Source organism: Protopterus annectens, chromosome 15.part0 (genome assembly GCF_019279795.1).
Source record: "Protopterus annectens isolate FY-2018-M chromosome 15.part0, PAN1.0, whole genome shotgun sequence".
Taxonomy (NCBI): domain Eukaryota; kingdom Metazoa; phylum Chordata; order Ceratodontiformes; family Protopteridae; genus Protopterus; species Protopterus annectens.
Window position 1 is genome coordinate 234,250,875 of NC_056749.1, and position 19,515 is coordinate 234,270,389.

General features: G+C 39.5%; 1 protein-coding gene across 1 annotated transcript in view; it reads left to right on the forward strand.

The window, feature by feature from the left end:
• CHM (CHM Rab escort protein) overlaps window positions 1-19,515 on the forward strand; it is a 1,989,252-nt gene that overhangs the window by 1,618,836 nt on the left and 350,901 nt on the right. The gene's annotated exons all lie outside the window — the stretch shown is intronic.

Genomic DNA, 19,515 nt, shown 5'->3' on the forward strand with positions numbered 1-19,515 from the left:
GTGGATACTATACAAGTGCATTAATGTAGTATTTTGGTTTTACTCTCAATATTTGTTAACATGTATTTCCTTAATTTGATAGGCTTTGTAAATAATGTTTGTTGACTGTTTGCTTTTAAATACTTCATAATATTGTTGACTGTTTTATTTCTGGGTTTTGGAGCCCCCCCCCCCCAAGCATCTGCAGAAAATGGGTGTTTCCAAAAGCAAATAGACTAACAAATTAACAAATTCTGTGCCATGCCATTTAAACATTTGTTGGAGGATTTGCCCCCCATTATCCTCTGACAATAGGGGCTGCATTTCTTCACAGTCTGCTTGTGTCAGGCACTGCAGCCTCAGACTTGCTATAAATTCCCAGAGTTCATACTTTGTATTACTTTTTCAAAGATGACAATTGGAGTCTTTGGAAATTTAACAGGAATGTGTGTAATACATATCCTACATTAGAATGGCATCCTGTCTGAGATCAGTTTTTCTTGCATTTCTCCCATTTGTGTGCCATGATACATTACAGCACCCCGTGACCCTGATTTTTTGGGCAATCTGAGATGAATGAGCATATCCATCATCTAGTCTGTTTCTTATGATGAGTAGGTCCAGAAGTGCATACATCGCAAAGCATCAAAACCAAAACACAACTTAGGAAGAAGAATTAGGAGTCTTTCTTAGGGAGGGTCAATGTAACATTTCGGTTTATTCACTTTCTAACTTTCAGGGGCTCCAATTTGTTTTCCAAAGCAATTTCATTTCCCTGAAAAGGCTAATGCTGTCTTAGTCTCATGAAGGTACTGATGTGTAATTGGTAGTAGACATCTGTGTAAAACCAATATTGGGACATATTCTTCACTTCTTCGCAGTATCTGAGGACCAGTGTTTTATCTTTTTAATGCTAGCATTTCTTTCTTGTGTAGTATGCATGACCCTGTCTGCTTGTGTTTTTTTTTCCAGTGAAAAAGGAAAATTGCCATGTAATCTTTCTGCTGTAGAATGTCTTCTCTTCTAAATAAATTAGCAGTTGAGTTTGTGTTACACAAATCATTCCTAAAGATTACTGTACCCATTGCTTATGTTATTTCCACACAGTTTAGAAACTTGAGAGTCTTGTCCATCACATACATCGTTTTAATGTAACAAGAGTCATTGATCTTTTGTTGCCAATTTGTGCATTACATCAAACAATATGCATTAAACTTACTGAGATTATGAAACTTGGGGTTTCTCATTTCCACCATGGTCATGTATTTTTGAAGTTGGTACATTTGGAGATAATGTGGTCAGAAGCTTGTGTTCCCTCCCCACAAAAGTGCTGTTTTTTGTTTATCCTACAGTCAGTATTTCATGTTCTTGACTTTACTGTTATGGGCTTTTCTGTTAAAGGAGATTTAATGGTTATGCATACATCCTAATATTTTGCAGTAATTGTCAAAAGTTTAATAAGTACAATTGATTAAAATATTTAAAGGCTTTATGGTCAATTTTGGCACAAGAGATAGTGAAGTCAGCTGAAAGGTATTTTAAGAAAGAGTCTTCAAAACAGAAAATATGTGCTCCCAGTGGAGAGCAAGCTATACAGGGAAGGAAAACCTCAGTTTTTTGCTTAGGTCACTCTGTTTTTATTTATTTGTATGTGTGCAGTTATGGTAACATCCTGTAGAAATTGAACAGGATACATTTTTGTTGTGTGGATGTATGTGTACAGTAATTATCACAAATTATTAATGTTATGATGTGTTAATAAACTTCATCCATTTGTCCTGGGTCTGATTCCCCCATTTACATTTGTCTCATTGGTATTTCCTAAGCCAGTCACTTAATCAGAGAGAGCTTTTGATTTAGGTTACCCATGGAGAGAGAGAGTTGTGCCTAGTGGGATTACCCAGTTAAGGGATAAACAACTTAAATCAAACCAATAACCCAAAACTCTAGTCAGGGCATAAATAACAGCAGTCATAAATACCAAATTTTGATCAGTGAAGACAATTGCAATATCTTTATCAAACACATGCCACTCAGTAACACAGAACTTCATCAGAAGAAAGTAACATCACTTCCACAGCATAAGTTAAATATTGTTGAAATTCACAACCTGCTTAACATGAGAAGTAAATGCCTCAAAAATATACCTGATACTAATCTAATATAATGTCTTTCTTTAGTATTCTTCAGAGAGATTCAAATGTTCCTTGATAGGAGGAAACAGGACATTTGGTCAGCCTTGTATTGCACATTGCATGACCTAATAGTTCAAGGGAAGCAGAAAGCAGGATTTCAAATACATGTGTATGCCTTTTTACTGCAACAATTAAAGTTATGTAATATATTTTCTGAGAAAAACAGTAATATTTTGTTCTCATTTCATATAAATACAGAGATAATAATTTTTTTTCTGAGAAAAAGTAGTGATATTTTGTCCTTGCTTCATAAGACTAGACAGTTGAAATAATTCAGCTCTATACAGAGTTTGTCAGCCTGAAAAAAAGTATGAACCTAGTGGCAAAAAAAAAAAACAAGCACCAGAATGGCTGCATAGCACTTTTGATGGAACCTAGCAATGTAGGACCATACCTTTGAAAAAGTTTGAAGTGTTCTAGAAAATTTCTCAGAGTATAGCAAGGAAAATCCAAAAATTACTTCTGACCAGTAAATACAAGAAATAAGCAAGCAAAGCTTCATCATAAAACTAAGAAAACTAGGCAAGTCAGGTATACTTTTGAATCTTTTTATAAATACAAAAATAAACAACCAGTAAGTGCGTTAAAGCTCATGTTAGACTGCTTGTAAAGTCATTCTCACAACTTAATTTGCATGCAGCATAGTTATATGATGAGTCTCATTGACCATCGATAATCTTTGTTTACGTCTTATCCATTTCCTATTGTACCTAAGAGCACACTTTAAAAAATTAATACAACCATTCATTCCAATGTAAGCAGTTGCATTTAACCTTATCTGACATTTTACTTCTCTAAGTTCAGTTAGTCTCATTTTTTTTTCTTCATAAGTTACTGCAATATGATCGGTAACACGGAGTATAAACTACTTGAATATCTTACATTTCTGTGTGCTTATGTAAGGCATTAACTTCCCTTTTGATTTTAATAACATATTTATGCCTATAAATACAAATCCATACCTTTCTATTAGTCTTACCTACATAAAATGCCTTGGTTAGTACATATTGCTGCATACACTATAAATTCAGAATTGCAATCAAAATATTGAAATTAATTATACAGGCAACATCTCCAAGGTTTTTGTACGGGACTGTTTAAAAGCATACATTTTTGGCAAAATTACAACTTGGTATGCACAAAAAAAGAAACAGTTGCTCCAAGAATTGAAAGATTTATAGGAGAAAATTGGTAAGTTAACATTAAATAGTGAAAAATGATTAATAAGTTAGAAGAAATAAGTAGCTTAAACAGTAAATATTTAGAAATTTTACAACATAAAACTATGATAAATTTAGAAAAGATTAAAATAATTATTCCATAAGTCCTAAATCCATGCATAAATTGGCTACTGCAACAAAAGTGATTGTTAAATCTAACCACATCAGACACTTGTACTCCTCTACTAAAAAGAAGATCACTGAAATAGTGGATATGCTAGATGTTTTCAGGTCTCATTTTAATATGATTAATCAACACAAACCAACAATGGATACACAAGATCTAATAAAAACATTTATAAAAAATATACTGAAAATAGAGAATCCAATAAAAATAATTGACAAACCTGTATCAATGTATGTACTCAAAATTCATATTAATAAATTAAAACCCAATAAGGCATCTGGAACTGATGGTATAATACCTGAACTATACAAAATGATGACTGAGCATGCTTTGAGTATTTTATTACAGGCATTGTCAATAGTTAAAGGACTTATGAAGGTACTACCATAGTGGAAATACACCCTAATATATCCAGTTTTAAAGCCCTGACAAGGGCTCAACACAGTGTTCTTCATATAGACCAGTTTCATTATTAAATGTAAATTATAAAATATCCATGACAATCTGCGTCTCTAGAATAAAACAGTTTTTTCCAGTGTTTATAAACAATGATCAGACTGGTTATAGTGAACAGTGACACCTAAGATAATACCAAGAGAATACTAGTAATAATTGATTATACCAATAATTCAAAAAAAAAATAATAACTTTGGTTAGTCTGGATATCAGTAGTGCATTTGATTCAGTTTATTGGGAGTGCTTACTGTTGGTACTGGAGGAATGTAATTTTTCAAACAGTTTCTTACAATTTAATTTCTCTGTGAAAACTCGTCAGTCAGTCATGATTACTAAAGGTACTAAACAGGGTTGTCCCCTGTCCCCATTGCTTTTTGCTCTAGTTATGGAACCTTTTGTAAATTATATAAAATCTAAGAAAAACGTCAAAGGCATACTTATATAATAGTGATTTAATCCCCAAAATGCAATTATTTGCAGATGACATTCTATTAACTTTGACTGATTGCAGTTCTTCTCTTATTGCAGTATTCCAAGCAATAAAAATACTCCAGAAGAAATCGGGACTCGAATAAGACTAAAATACTGCTCTTTAATTATATTAATAAAATAGATGCATTGTGAAAGATGGTAAAATCACTTAATTAGGGATAATCTTGCCTGATAATATTAAAGATATAACAACCCTTAATTATAATAACTTAAATCCCATAAAACAAATGAAATATTATTTTTCACTATGGAAGAGACTCTCCTTAATTAAAATGATTATCCTTCCTAAAATTGTATATATAATACAATCTTTATCCCTCCCACTCCCAAAAAAATGAGAGTATTCATTATTTGTTCTGAGATTTTTATGGTTTTCTAATTAGCCTAGATTGGCTGTAAATAATCACATTAGAGATTGGACATCAGGTGGTATTGGTTTTCCAGATTTAGAATTACATTTCTTAGCTTCTATTATTAAGACAATAATTCCTTCGTTAAATAATTATAATGCCAAATGGAAAGATATTCAGGGATGTAAATCCAATAATTTAACAAAATCATATCATACTAAAATAGCTAATAATTTTTATTAGTTAGTAAAAGACTATTTTATAGACAAGAACGCAATTTCTTTGCATTTCCAATGACCTACACTCAAAATAGTATTAATACAATTAATTTAACAACAATGACTACATTTAAAGACAACCTGGTATCCCATTATCAGTTACTAGGCAATGGGAAGTTACAAAATGTTGACCATATCATTAATATGTGTGAGTTAAGCAAAGATGTGGTTAGAAATTCAAAACTGTAGATAATTGGTTGAACATAAGATTAATCTAATGCAACCAGTAGTTTAGAAATTCCTTCACCACATTCATTGATTTACTCATTATTCTAATGCACCAGAATGAAATTGGAAAGGGACGTCTACCTAAGATATATAAGGTACTTAAGAAATCAACAGTATGTCACAGAGAAAGCTGTTGGGATTATTTTAGACTTGATAATAACTCCCCAAGTGAAAATGATACAAAACTAATACTCCAGTCTTCAAAACAAACGACTTCATCACTAAGGTGGAGGATATTTTCTTGGAAGTTCTTACATAGAACCTTTATCACACCAAATAAAGTTAAACTGGTGTTTAATAAAGGCAGAGGATGCTGGAGATGTAAACTAAATGTTAAAGCTGACTAGCAGCATATGATTTACGATTGTATAAAACGTAAAACATATTGGGATGATGTAATCATCTTAGTCTGTTTTTAATATGTTTCTGCTGACCAAATATCTTATTTTATTTAATACGCCTATTCCCACTTGTGTCATGAAAATAAAATACCTTCTTATGATGTATCTTAACATTAGCAGGAAAAGTCATCACCAAGAACTGGAAGACTCATACTCCAATTGTGAAGGAATTTGTACACTAGACATCTGAAGTGTCTCATCTTGAACTTATCATGATCAAGACAAGAACATCTAGAATCACCTCTTCATATAATATATGGTTAAAATTCAAAGAACTGCTAGATAAATGACTTTCATTAGCTAACTACTCATCACATTTCTTTTTAAAACATTTTGTTTTCTAGACAACACCATTGTAAATAGTTAATGTTCTTCATCTCACATTGCTGCAGTCCTTACACTTGGGTAGTCCGCTGTCCTCGGTCGGCCCGAATATCAAAGTATTAGGCTGACGTCGGTCAAGGCGCTTAAGACTGACATCAGGACGTCAGGGTACAAATGCGCATGACCGACGTCATATCCTCAGTCTTTTTTGCCGCATGGTCCGATGCAGAAGCAGCATTGCAAGTGCCGTTCGGCGTTCTGAAATTTTTCGAATTCGGAGTTTCAGACGGAGTCAAAGTTGGCTAAGTACCCCGTTGGGGAATATTTTGTTTTTTTCTTGCCTCAGTGGTTTACCGGATGTCAGAAAAAGTGAATAACTGTATTTCTTGTGGGAAACAGATACCGCATAGAGATTATCATACTTTGTGTATTCCTTGTTTGGGGCCTGAGCATGACGTTGTTGGGTGTCGCTTTTGTGCGAGGTTCAATAAGCGCACTATTAAGCGAAGGTTGGATTGTGCCAGGTTGGTCTTTGGGAAGCGGTGCAATTATAAGATGCCGTCGGATGCTCCGGCACCCGCTTCTTCGAAGAAGCGCAAAGACAAGGCAGCTAAGCCCAGGCAAGAAGAGTCGTCCGTACCGGACGCCGGTTCTTTAGAGGCGTCAGTGGAACCGGTGGTTCCACCGGAGGCTTCTCAGGAGTCCCAGGGGGAGACTTTGTTATTGCAGGATGTGGCCTCTCAGGAGGCAGGTCAGGCTGAAGGGGCTTCTCAGGTTACTGTACTCCCCTCCCTTCCTAGGGTGGTTAGGCCTTCTCCTTCTGTTTCTAAGGCTTCTCCCAGAGGCAGGCCAGGTTTAGCTTCTGTTGGTGTCACTCCTAGTTCTTCAGGATCTGTGCCCAAGAAGCACATGCTTAAAATGGCAGAAGATTTAATTTCTTTGATTAGAGGTTCTTTGCCCCCTCCAGATAAGAGGCCTAGGGTGGAACCAGAGTTGGGGAGTTTTGAGCAGCCTTCAGATGTTTCAGAGTCTTCGGCTGAAGACTTGCAGGAGTACTCTCCTTATTCTGATTCTGATGCAGATGAATCTACCCCTTCTGCTTCTCCTCCAGAGGATTTTTCATTTTCAGAGACTCTTCATTCCATGAGGGAGCATTTTAAGTGGGAAGGTCAGGACTTCTCTGACTCCAGGAAAAGGCTTAGGGAGTTTTTGCCCCAGCATAGGCCTTTGGCTATACCTCCTGTTCTGGATGTTGTGGAAGATGTGTTTGCGGAGGCTTCACTTAATCCTGATTCTTTGCCTCCTGCTCCTGTTAAACCGGATAGGTATTATAGGGTGCCTGAGGCTCATAAATATCTTTATAAGAGTCCTAGGGTGGACCCAGAAACTGTTAGTCAGGGACCTAAGGGTGTCAAGGCCTCTGTTGTAAAAAATCCGGTTCCTCCAGATAAAGAGGCCAGAGCTTTGGATAGATGGGGAAAGAAAGCCTATACTTCCTCCACCTTAGCTATGAGGGCTTTGAATTGCCAGTTTCACATGTTGAAATATCAGAACTATCTTCTTTCTCAGCTGAAGTCTAAGGTAGATGCTCTAGCGGAAGGCATTGAGTGTAAGGAATTACAAGATTTAGTGCATGTCTCTGAACAGGTGGGTAAGCATTCTTTACAATGTGGTTTTGATGCTGTACAGACCTCGTCTAGGGTGGCTGCCACTGGGTCAGTTCTTCCCAGGCACGCCTGGCTGAGGGATCAGAATTTATCTGAACATGTTAAGACAAGGATTTTGGATGCTCCTTTACAGTCTGATGTGTTGTTTGGTTCACCTGTTGAGTCAGTCTTGAAGAAAATGGAAGACAAGGCTAAGTCTATGCAGACTGTTAAAGATTTTTTGCAAGTCCAGCCTCCGAAGTTTAGTAGGAATTGGCCTGCTAAGGGGTGGACATACCCTTCTTATGAATCACAGTCTAGGGGTAGATCTAGACGTGGTAGGGGTAGAGCGCAGAGCTCCTTCAGACCTAGAACAGGGAGTTCTCCTGCACAATCTTCAGGTGAGGGCAGGGGCCAGTCCTTTCGTAAACAGGCCCAATGACCTACCTTTTCAGCTGCCAGATCCTTCTTGCCTGGCAGCACCTTTGGGAGGAAGGTTGGCACTCTTCAGGGAAAATTGGACTTTGATTACCCAAGACAAATGGGTACTGGATATCATACACCAAGGTTACAGGTTTTATTTCCATACCTTGCCTCCTTTCAAAGGCATGCCGGACGTTCCTCCTCAGCAAAGACTAGAGGCTCACAAACAAATTTCTCTGCTGCTCCAAATAGGGGCCATACAACCAGTCCCTCGGTCAGAAGTGGGCCTAGGATTTTATTCTCGCCTGTTCTTAGTACCAAAGAAGGGGAACATGTGGAGACCAATTTTGGATTTATCTATCCTCAACACTTATCTGGACATTCCCAAGTTCAAAATGTTGACATTACAACAGCTTTTACCTCTGCTGGGCAAAGATCACTGGATGGTGACTCTGGATCTCAAGGAGGCTTACCTTCATGTTCCTATCAGGCTAAGTTGCAGGAAGTATCTGCGTTTTCGAGTTGGGACTTCTCATTATCAGTTCTCTGCATTGCCCTTTGGCTTATCTACTGCGCCCAGAGTGTTCACGAAGGTTCTGGCTCCAGTGATTGCTTTCTTCAGGCTAAGAGGAATACAAATCTATCCTTATTTGGACGATTGCCTGATTCTGGCCAAAGGAAAGGACGAACTTCTTCATCATTTGCAATATGTGATAGCAGTGCTAAGATGCCTGGGGTATTCTGTGAACGAAATAAAGTCCAGTCTAGTACCCTCTCAGGACATGTGCTTTCTGGGTGTGAGACTGAATACAGCATCCCAGATGGCCTTTTTGACCCCGGACAAACAACAGCATCTTTCTCTTTACTTCCATCAATTGTCTCATCAGTCCAGGCTGACTGCAAAGACAGTCCTTCAAGCCTTGGGGTTCATGGCATCTTGTATTCTGGTGCTTCCCAATGCCAAACTGCATATGAGGAAGCTGCAATCGTATCTCAAAAATGTATGGACACAGCACTGCCAAGATATGGACACTGTCATTCAGATAATACCTTGCATTCAAAAGGAATTTTTGTGGTGGGCTCAGGAATGTCACCTAAACAAGGGACTCTCTGTGACCTGGCCAGAGGCGAGTCAAATTCTAACGACAGATGCCTCAGACAAAGCTTGGGGAGCTCATCTAAATGGAAAGTGGATATGAGACACGTGGCCTGCCAGACTTCAACATCTACATATCAACTTGAAGGAGATGTTAGCAGTCCAATTTGCTTTAATAGCTTTCAAGGATTTACTTCTTCCAGGGCAGGTGTTGGTTCTAACAGACAACACAACTGTCATGTGGTACATCAACAAGCAAGGGGAACGATTCTTATCCTCTATGCAGACAAGCAATGATTTTGTGGGAGACTGCTCTCAGTTTACAGCTAAATCTTCAGGCAAGGTTTCTGCCGGGAGCACAGAACTCCTTAGCAGATGTGTTGAGCAGGCAAATTATGGATCCCCACGAGTGGAAATTGGATCCTCATGTATTTCAAAAATTGACAGTGTCATGGGGAACTCCAGACATAAATCTGTTCGCTTCTCCACTAAACTACCAGCTGCCAAAGTTTTGCACAAAAAGGTTTCATCCCACAGCTTGGAAAGTGGATGCTCTTTCATTCAATTGGAGCAATCTTCATGTGTATGCCTTTCCACCTCTGCCTCTCCTCCCAAAGGTACTCCTGAAGGTCAGACAGGACAAGCCAAAGATGATTTTAATAGCTCCAGATTGGCCTCGACAGCACTGGTACCCATTACTGAGAAGTCTGGTACGGGAGCCTCCATGGCCTTTGCCTTCGATTCCTCACCTTCTGTCTCAGGAGAACAGTCATTTACTCAATGTCAAACTTCACTCTCTTCACCTGACAGCCTGGCATATTCTGTTTTAAACCCTGGAGGGTCTCAGCTTCCACAGCAAGTTTTGAATATTATTTTGGAGGCCAGAAGGCCTAGTACAAGGAAAGTGTACGCAGATAAATGGAAGAGATTTTTATTTTGGAGTACAGCAAAGGAATTTGATGTTTCTAAGCCTAATTTAAGTGTGGCTCTTCAATATCTTACTGAGTTACTGGACAAAGGTTTGTCCTTCTCTTCTATTAAAGTTCATGCTGCAGCAATTTCTGCTCACTATGACTGTGACCCACCATTGTTTTCTCAGCCTTTGTTTACGCAATTCCTTAGAGGGGCAAAGAATATAAGACCCCCACGGAGAGCTCCTACTCCTGCTTGGGATCTCAATTTTGTGTTGGAGAAACTCACTCTACAACCTTTTGAGCCTGCAGCTACTGCTGAGTTGAAATATTTATCATGGAAGACTGCTTTTTTGTTGGCCATTACCTCTGCGAGAAGGGTTTCTGAGTTACAGGCCCTTATGGCAGTTGAGCCTTTCTTAATTTTCCATAAGGATAGGGTATCTTTGCACTAATCCATCCTTTATGCCTAAAGTGGTTTCTAGTGTGGCTTTAAACCAAACTATTCATTTGCCTACTTTTTATGCAAACCCCCAAAATAAAGGGGAAAAGATTTTGCACACTTTGGATATACACAGGCAGTTGCGATATTATTTGAGCAGAACTAAAGGGTTCAGGCAGTCTCAGCAGTTATTTGTTTCTTTTGCTTTGGGTTCTCAGGGCAAGCCTGTGTCAAAACAAACTATTTCTAAGTGGATTGGGTTTTGTATTGCTTTCTGTTATTCCCATCATGGCAAGGAGATTCCAGCTGGGATTAGGCCTCATTCCACTAGGGCTACTGCCACTTCTACAGCTTTTAAGGGGTGGCAACTAAGGATATTTTGGAGGCAGCTACTTGGAGTTCAATGCATACTTTCTCTAAGCATTATCACCTTCCACTTTACTCTAAATCGAGGGCTGGTTTTGCCACTGCAATTTTACAGGGCATTTTGGCAGCCTACTGCATTATAGTTTTGCCATCCTCCCTTATCTCTGCTTTGGGATTCTACCCAAGTGTAAGGACTGCAGCAATGTGAGATGAAGAACATAGTACAGTTTTGTACCTACCATAAATGTAGATGTTCGAAGATCCACATGGCTGCAGTCCAATTTACCCTCCCTCCTTCCCCTCTGTAGTTAGAGGCGGTTGTGTGGTTTGGGTTGTACATATTGTGAATATTGTATATTTTGTACATATGGTTAGTATAAGGGTGGTTGGTTGTTTTTGCTGTCTTTTGGTTTTTGACCTTTCTGTTTAGGGTCTTCTGACATCTGGGGCAAGAAAAGACTGAGGATATGACGTCGGTCATGCGCATTTGTACCCTGACGTCCTGATGTCAGTCTTAAGCGCCTTGACCGACGTCAGCCTAATACTTTGATATTCGGGCCGACCGAGGACAGCGGACTACCCAAGTGTAAGGACTGCAGCAATGTGGATCTTCGAACATCTACATTTATGGTAGGTACAAAACTGTACTTTTTAGTTTTATTCTTTTAGATATGTATATTTGCTTTATAATATTTGTATTATCATATGTTAATGTTTTGTTAAAATTTTCAGTAAAAAGAATTGAGAAAAAATATCTTGGTGCTTCATCAGACATTTGTGTGAAACTACAGTACAAACTTGGACAGTCTGCTACAAACCTCCAATAAGAACATGATAATTACTTAGAAGTTCCCTTTTGATTGATAAAAACATTATCTCCATTATTAGTACTGTTTTATAAAACTATGACATTAGCAAGTTGTCACACACAACGGAGGGAGTTTTGATTATGCTAAATATGCAGTCATGAAAGTATTGATTGGTTTAACAATATATGTACTATTTTTGTTCGACACAGTTACAACCCAGAAAGTTATAGTAAGGAGAAATTATAAACATGTTTTGCATACAACATCCTGAAAGTCTTATATCTACATATTGAGGAAACCAAATATAAGGCAACATGCTAGACACACAGTATTGACAAAAGGAGATTTGTCTACAGAATGCACATAAAACTGCTGTTTTTCAGTGTAGCTCATTGCTAAATTTGAGGATATGTAGCAAAAATGGAGATGCGAAGACCACAGCATAAAACCAACAAATTTATTGTTAAAAAGAGACGAACAGGTACCATCAGTGAGCGCTTTCACATCAAACAGATGCTTCATCAGACTTCATTCACAATGAACATCACTCCTCATTTAAATATATTATCTAATCAACAAATTAATTTAACAATTAAGCAATTGCTAATTGTTTAAAAACACACATACTATTCTAAAATCTGCTGAATGAAAAATAAAATAGTCATTTAAATCTTTTGGCATCAAGTAATGGTTTTATAAACACCCTTTCATTGAGTCCGGGAGGTTTATCAGCTTGCAACTTAACTATCGAGTATAATTCATTCTGTTCAGTAACATTCTTCTTATCTCCCAGTCTTAAACCACAATCTATACAGCATATAACCAAAAAATGAAATGTATGTGTTTTATTCAGCATTACATGCTTGGCTAATGCACTTCTTTCAACATCTTCATTGCGAATAGCCGAAAGATGTTCCCTAACTCTATCACAAAGGGATCTGTTTGTCATACCTACATAAAATGAATGACATTCGTTACATACTGCCAAATATATGAAATCATTAGTAATACATGTGGCATTCACCTTGAACTCATATCTAACACTGGTTATGGGATGTATAAAAACATTATCTAAGCTTAATACCTTACATATATTACACTTCCCACATGATTTTAGATAAGGTTTTGACAATTCCTTACCTATGGAAAACTGTTTATCTGATGTGAATCTTGATGTTGTCAGGTTCAAGCCAGAGTACAGAATGCTATGTCTCACTCAGAGACTTCTTAAATTAATATCTCAAATATTACTTTTGGAATAGTTTGCAGAATGACATAATTTCTTGTCATCTGACTCTATCCCAGGTGAAACTCCCACTGCTGGAAGCTAGCAGTATTTATCTACTACCTGTGAAATACATAGACCTCAGATCTTTGGCAGAGACTGGAAGTCATAAAACAATAAAACACTTCACAAGACAATACAGAAAGCTTCTTAACAGAGACATTGTGTCTCTTTCCTGCCATAAAGCAATTTAATGTCAACTATTTTTCCTGAAATTTACTAGACTGAGGTTAACCTCCTGTATCCCAGTTTCCACTGTTAATCATATACATTTAAACAATTAGAATAGTGTATGTACATTTCTGTTCTCTTGTAGCAGGGCACACTGTTGCTATATCTATAAGCTCAGCACTTTGCAAAATACTTTATCTGATGTTGTCGATCTTCATCCATTCTTGACAGATGGGTACGGTTCCAACCTCTCGGAGCCACCTCTGCTGTTATACAGCTTACATCAGCTAAAAACTCTCGAGCTAAGACTCTATCCTCAATGCCCCTCTCTCCATTACCTCAGATCTTGTTTGCCACTCTGAAAAATTGGACATGTCAGCCAATACTCTCAGCTAGGTGTTTTAATTATTGTTTTTTATTAGCAACTTCTTTACTGATGTCTATCTTTATTAGTATATTTAATATCTTCTCTATTTTTGAGTGTGTAAGTGCTTTCAGGGTTAATCTACCCACACCTGTTACCTAAAGGTATTTCTCATTACAACATTGGTAACTTTTTTCCCTCCTATCTTCTTTACCTCTTTTGGTAACTCTTTGATATCGTCATAGGTAAGTACTAGGCTATCAGCCAAAAAGGTACCCTGACTTTTGCCACCCAAGAAAATTATTTTCCTGTGCCACTGTTGAGCAGAGCCACAGAAGTGATCCCCGGGGTGAATTTCCTATTTCCTATCCAATCATCAAGGTTTTTCTTGAAGAGTACTAATGAGGAGCTTTGTTTGATATAGATACGTAGTTTATTCCAGAGTATGGGAAGTCTCTGGGACAGGAAGCTATCCCTTGGGCATGTTCTGTTTATTGTGATGACAAGGTTTAGGTCCCCTAGAGCGTGTAGCTCAGAGGGATTGGGACTTTAAGTGGAGCATGTCTAATAGCTCTGGGTTTGACATAGCTTTGCACGTTAGGCAGAGATCACCTCTGAGTAGGCTATATGCAACGGAGTAAAGCTGGAGTTTTTTGAGATGGTCTGTGTAGGTCATCTGTTTGAGGCCGGTAATCCTCTTTGTGAGGTGTTTCTGCGGCCTTGCCAGTTGTAGATGTCTTGTGAGGTACATACCAAAAGGGGCGTTGTACTCTATAATGGGTCTAATGAGTGATGAGTAGAGGGGAACAATGACCTCTTTTTTTCTGGATGAGAAACCTTTTGTGATAAGGTGTCCCATGTAGAAAGATTTCCTGACTACTGTGGCGATGTAATTATCAAAGGAGAGATTACTGTCCACCTGTGTCCCAAGGTCTCTTATCACACTTTCAGTGTTAAGTATACTACCGCCTATGTTGTAGTTCATGGGTACAGTTTTTACCAAAGGGGATGACAATGCACTTTTTGGCATTGAGCTTGAGGCCATGGCTTTGACACCAAGCATCTGTCTCAGTGAGGCCCTTTTGTAGGATGTGCACACCATTAGGAGTTTCGATTATGGCTCCTAGTTTGCAGTCATCTGCGAACTTCATTAGCCAAAGACCTTCTGTGTTAGCCTGTACTTCAGAGAAGTAGATACCAAACAGGAGAGGACCCAGGAATTAACCCTGTGGTCCTCCACTTGTCACTGGTCTGAAGTCGGATTTGGAGTCTGCTACTTTCATAGTGTGGGTTCTGTCAGTGAGCCAGTTGGCAGCCCATCTTGTGACATAGGGATTTATACCTAGTTTGGTGAGTTTATCTATAATTCCAGAGTGGGGGATGGTGTCGAAAGCCTTGGCAAGATCTAGATAGGCTGTGTGAACCACCTTACCCTCGTCTACGGCTTTGGTGACTGCTTCAAAGAAGTCTATTAGGTTTAGGAGACATGATCTGCCTTTTACAATTCCGAACTGGGTGGGGTCCAGAGTTTGGAGATTACCAATGTCTTCGTTTATAAGTTCCATTATGATACGTTCCATGGCCTTGCAGACCAGACTCGTCAGGCTAATGGGGCGGTAGTTCCCGGGGTCCGTGGTGGCTCCCCCCTTGTGGAGTGGGATAACCATCGCTGTGCACCATTCAGCTGGCACAAAACCTGAGGTGAGGCTATGATTGAACATGGTACTTAGGTGGGGTGCCAGTTCGTTCTGTAGTTCATGTAGAATGCAACCTGGGATGTTGTCTGGTCCCATGGATGCTGTGTTCTTGGCTTTGGAGAGTGTGTTTTTTACCTGTGCGGACATGATTACAGGACTTTGCATTCTTCTGGTATAGAGATGAGCTCTTTAGGGGGTGAGAGGGGGGTAAAGTTAGCACTGAACCTGTCTGCCAGGATGTTGGCAATATCAGTTTGGTCTATATATTTAATACCATTGTGCTGTAACTCAGAGCAGATCTGAGTGTTGCCATTGGGATTCTTGACATAGCTATAGAATGCTTTGTGGTTGTCTATAGAATCAGTGGCAAGTTTGTTTTCGTAACTAGCTTTGGAGGATTTTATCAGGGATCACAGCTTCTTACTGAGGCTGACCTGGGATTTTACTCTCTTTTGCAACAGTTTCTTCCTTCTGTTGTACAGTTTGTTTATGGCAGAGGACCACCAGGGTTGCTTACTTTTTTGGAGGATAGCATCTTGGTTCTGTTTGGAATAGTACAATCCATGTACTCGTGTAAGTGCTTATAAAGTACAATTGTGTAGGATTCAGTAGTCGTAACTGTATTGTCCATCTGCATGGGTGTCATAAAATTCACCACTTCTGTCTTAAGAAGCATGAAGTTGGCTTTGAAGAATTTTTTTACCGTAGTTTCCTTAATGGGGGTGGGGGCAGGATGTGGATATCTAGCGTAATTAGCTTATGGTAGGATCGGACCAATGAGGCATTGACTTCAGGTGTGGAACACCGGTCACTCATGTTGGTAATGACTAGATCTAGGATATTGTTGCCCCTGGTCGGGGTGTGGATAAGTTGATCCAGGGCATTGGAGTTTATGAATTCCAGAAAGTGTTGAGCGAAGGAGTTAGTATCCTTTCTTTTCCTTTCTTTACCTTTGTAGGTAATTTTTTGTATACCATTGCTGGTAGGCCTTTACCTTAATATATATATATATATATATATATATATATATATATATATATATATATATGTATGTATAAATTTTCCTCTCTGTCGCCTTTGTGCGAGCGTGATTTGAAATGGTGAATAAACAGAAAAGGACATCTGGATTTAAGCAATGTCAAGACTGTGGCAGAAAGATGGCCAATTCAGATGGGCATCATTCCTGTGTATACTGTTTGGTTGCACCCTATCTAGACACTGCGTGTAAAATTTGCCAGGGTTTCAGTGCCCGTACACTGGCAGAGAGATGAAATAAGATCATTTTGAAAGGCATACTAAAATGCTTCTTTGAAGAAGCCCTTGCTAAGCCTGAGAAGACTAAATTGTCAAAACCTAACTCTAAAGAGAGAAGCCATTCTGTGCCAACCTCACCATCAGCACAAGATTCAAAATCACAGAAGTCACCAGTTCCATGTCCATCTTTGGAACCAAGGACAAAAGTTCCAAAACTGATTTGAGAAATCAACTTCGGCACTGATGGTCAAGTCTTCCTCTGTACCGACGGTTACTGCACAGATGCTGACTACTTTGGCACTGACCATTGCTTTGGCACCAACGACCTCGTGGGCACCAACAATATCTTCTGCACCAGCTTCACTCACCTCTCATTCAGTTCCAGCTTACCCTCTCCACAGCAAACTACAATGGCGAAAGTCAAGACATTTATACCTCCCAGGACTAAGTATTCCCCCTCTGTGGACCCATTCTTTGGTCAACTCCCCAGCCCATTTGTTGATAGGCCAGAGTCTTCCTCGGGAATGTTGATCTGTTCTTCCAGATGCCTTTCTGAAATGGACGTAGATTGTTAGCCCAGCTTTTGGTGGACAGGGGTCTCCCTGCTCCTACACAGATCTCTCTCCCTCCTGGAGCTTAAGCATGTTCTCCAAGGACCCCACCAGACCTTCCTTCTTCCAAGGTTTGGAGCCCACCACTTAGACTTTCCTGGTACCAGCTGTCTCAGTGCCGACAGTGGACTTTACCTCAGCACCAGGGTCGTCTGTAATGTCTTTGGTATCATTTGATCCATTGCACACCCAGGACAGTGGTTTGGCTGTCAGTTCTGAGGGTTTCTATGTGGTTCCAGTAGTTTCCATGGCGCTGTCTTTGGCTCTCGGAACCATGGCAGTTTCGAAACCTCCCCAGGCTCCTGTTATGGATGATGGCTCATCGGATCAGGGTGTGATCCCAGTTCTGAGGTTGTCTTTCTCTGTTCCAGGCTCCCATCCCTCTTTAGGTGGGCTTGCCTTTTAAATCATGGAGAGAGCTTTAGCTTCAGCTGGCTCCTCCTACAGCAGTGTGTCACATTTATGTGTCCTCTGGATAGCAGCTGTCACAGTCTATCATAGCTGTACAGCGGGCACAGGAGCTGCAAAGGATCCCTGTTCAGGGTCCCTCCTCTTTGAAGTCTTCCTCAGAAATTCCCACTGAGGCACCACCCCATAAGAGGAATACAAGAGGAAGCATCTCGATTATCCAGAAGAATCTGTCATGGAAGACACAGATTACAATGAAAGGGAGGATGCCCCCTGAAGGTGTCTCCTTCAGAGACATCCTGGAATTTCTGAAACAGAGGGGTGATTGGAAGTCCTCAAACCCATCCTCTGAGGAATCTGTGTTCTTAAGTCAAAAATTATATATATATATATGTGAGTCAACCAACATGGTGAAGGCAAATAAAATACCAGAAAATGCCAAAGAATAATTTTTGATTTAATCATTTTTGTTTGTATATCATTTTTGATTTTATCATGTTTGTTATATAATTTTTGATTTTATCATGTTTGTTATATAATTTTTGATTTAATAATTTTTGTTTGCTCTCACATATATATCATTTTTGATTTCATTATTTTTGTGTGCTCTCACATATATATCATTTTTGATTTAATCATTTTTGTTTGTGAGTCTCCTTTAGCAGTGTGGTCAGCTTGTTGATTTATTTTTCATTGAATCTGTATTCTTGCAAGCTTTTTGTGCCTGCCCATCTACTTCCTGGGTAACCCCACCTGTTGCTGATCTAATTAAACTGATTGTTCAGCGGGTGTGGAAGGCTCCTGATTCCATAGAGCCCATTCCCTGGAGACCAGATAAAAATCTGACAGCCCGAGAAGATCAGCCTCATTGGATAAAGGGTCTAGCAGTAGATGCCATGGTGGTGGTGGCGGCCACCAAAAAGGAACTTGCCGGGGAGACTTCTACTGTCTATCCTCCTAACAGAGAGTCTAGATCAATGGACAGATTCAGGAAGTGTGTGTTTGCATCACTGACCTTCGCAGTTAGGTTCTTGAATTTGTTGGCACACGTTACTAGACTCCAAGGGGATCTGATAACTGAGCTTTCAGACACTGTTGCAGGAGCTGTGTCTGATGGAGTATGGGATAAGTTTGCCACGCAGCTTGCCACCCTGGAGTCTATCTCAGACTCTTCCATGCGACTCCTTGCTCATGTGGCCGAAGGAACATCTAGGGCAGAGGGTACAGGTGTTGCCATAAGGTGCCATACATGGATGCGCTTGTGTGACTTCTCAGTCTCTTTCAAGTCTTCCTTCATCAATGCTGTTGTTGACTGTTCCTTTATTTGGCCCTAAAGTTAGAGACACACTAGCCAGGTGTGAAAAAGATGGAAAGACCCTTTCTGCTGTGGGTGTTTGTTTTTCCACTCCTCAACGATCCTATTCTAGAAGTCAGAGGAGTGAGAAAATGTGGTTCAAGAAATCCCAAGTGCTTTTTCATAACACACGTGGAGAGTACTCCCCCTGGGGCAGAGGGGGGAGCTCCACTAGAAGACACCTTCCCCGTGGCAGAGGGGGTCCTCATAATCAGAGCTCCAGAGATCCTTTTTCCAGACAACCCTATCAGTGCTCGTGAACAGAGGCCTCTGGAAGCAGTCGGGGGGGGGGGGGATTTTCAGTGCACCAAACAGACTGGCTCATGATAACTTCAGATACTTGGGTGCATAGAATTATCATCAGAGGATACCACATTCCCTTCAGTCTGATCTAGCAGCAGTAGAAATTCAAAAGCTGCTCCAAAAATGAGTCATCCAAGAAGTCCCACCAGACCAAATAGGATCTGGATTGTACTCGAGATTCTTTAGTGCCAAAAAAGATGAGGGACTGGAGACCAATTCTAATGATCTCAGCTTACTAAACAAATTTGTACAAAAGATGAAATTCTGGATTGTCACAGTTCAGTCTATTCTTCACTTTCTGGAGAAGAACAATTGGATGTGCTCT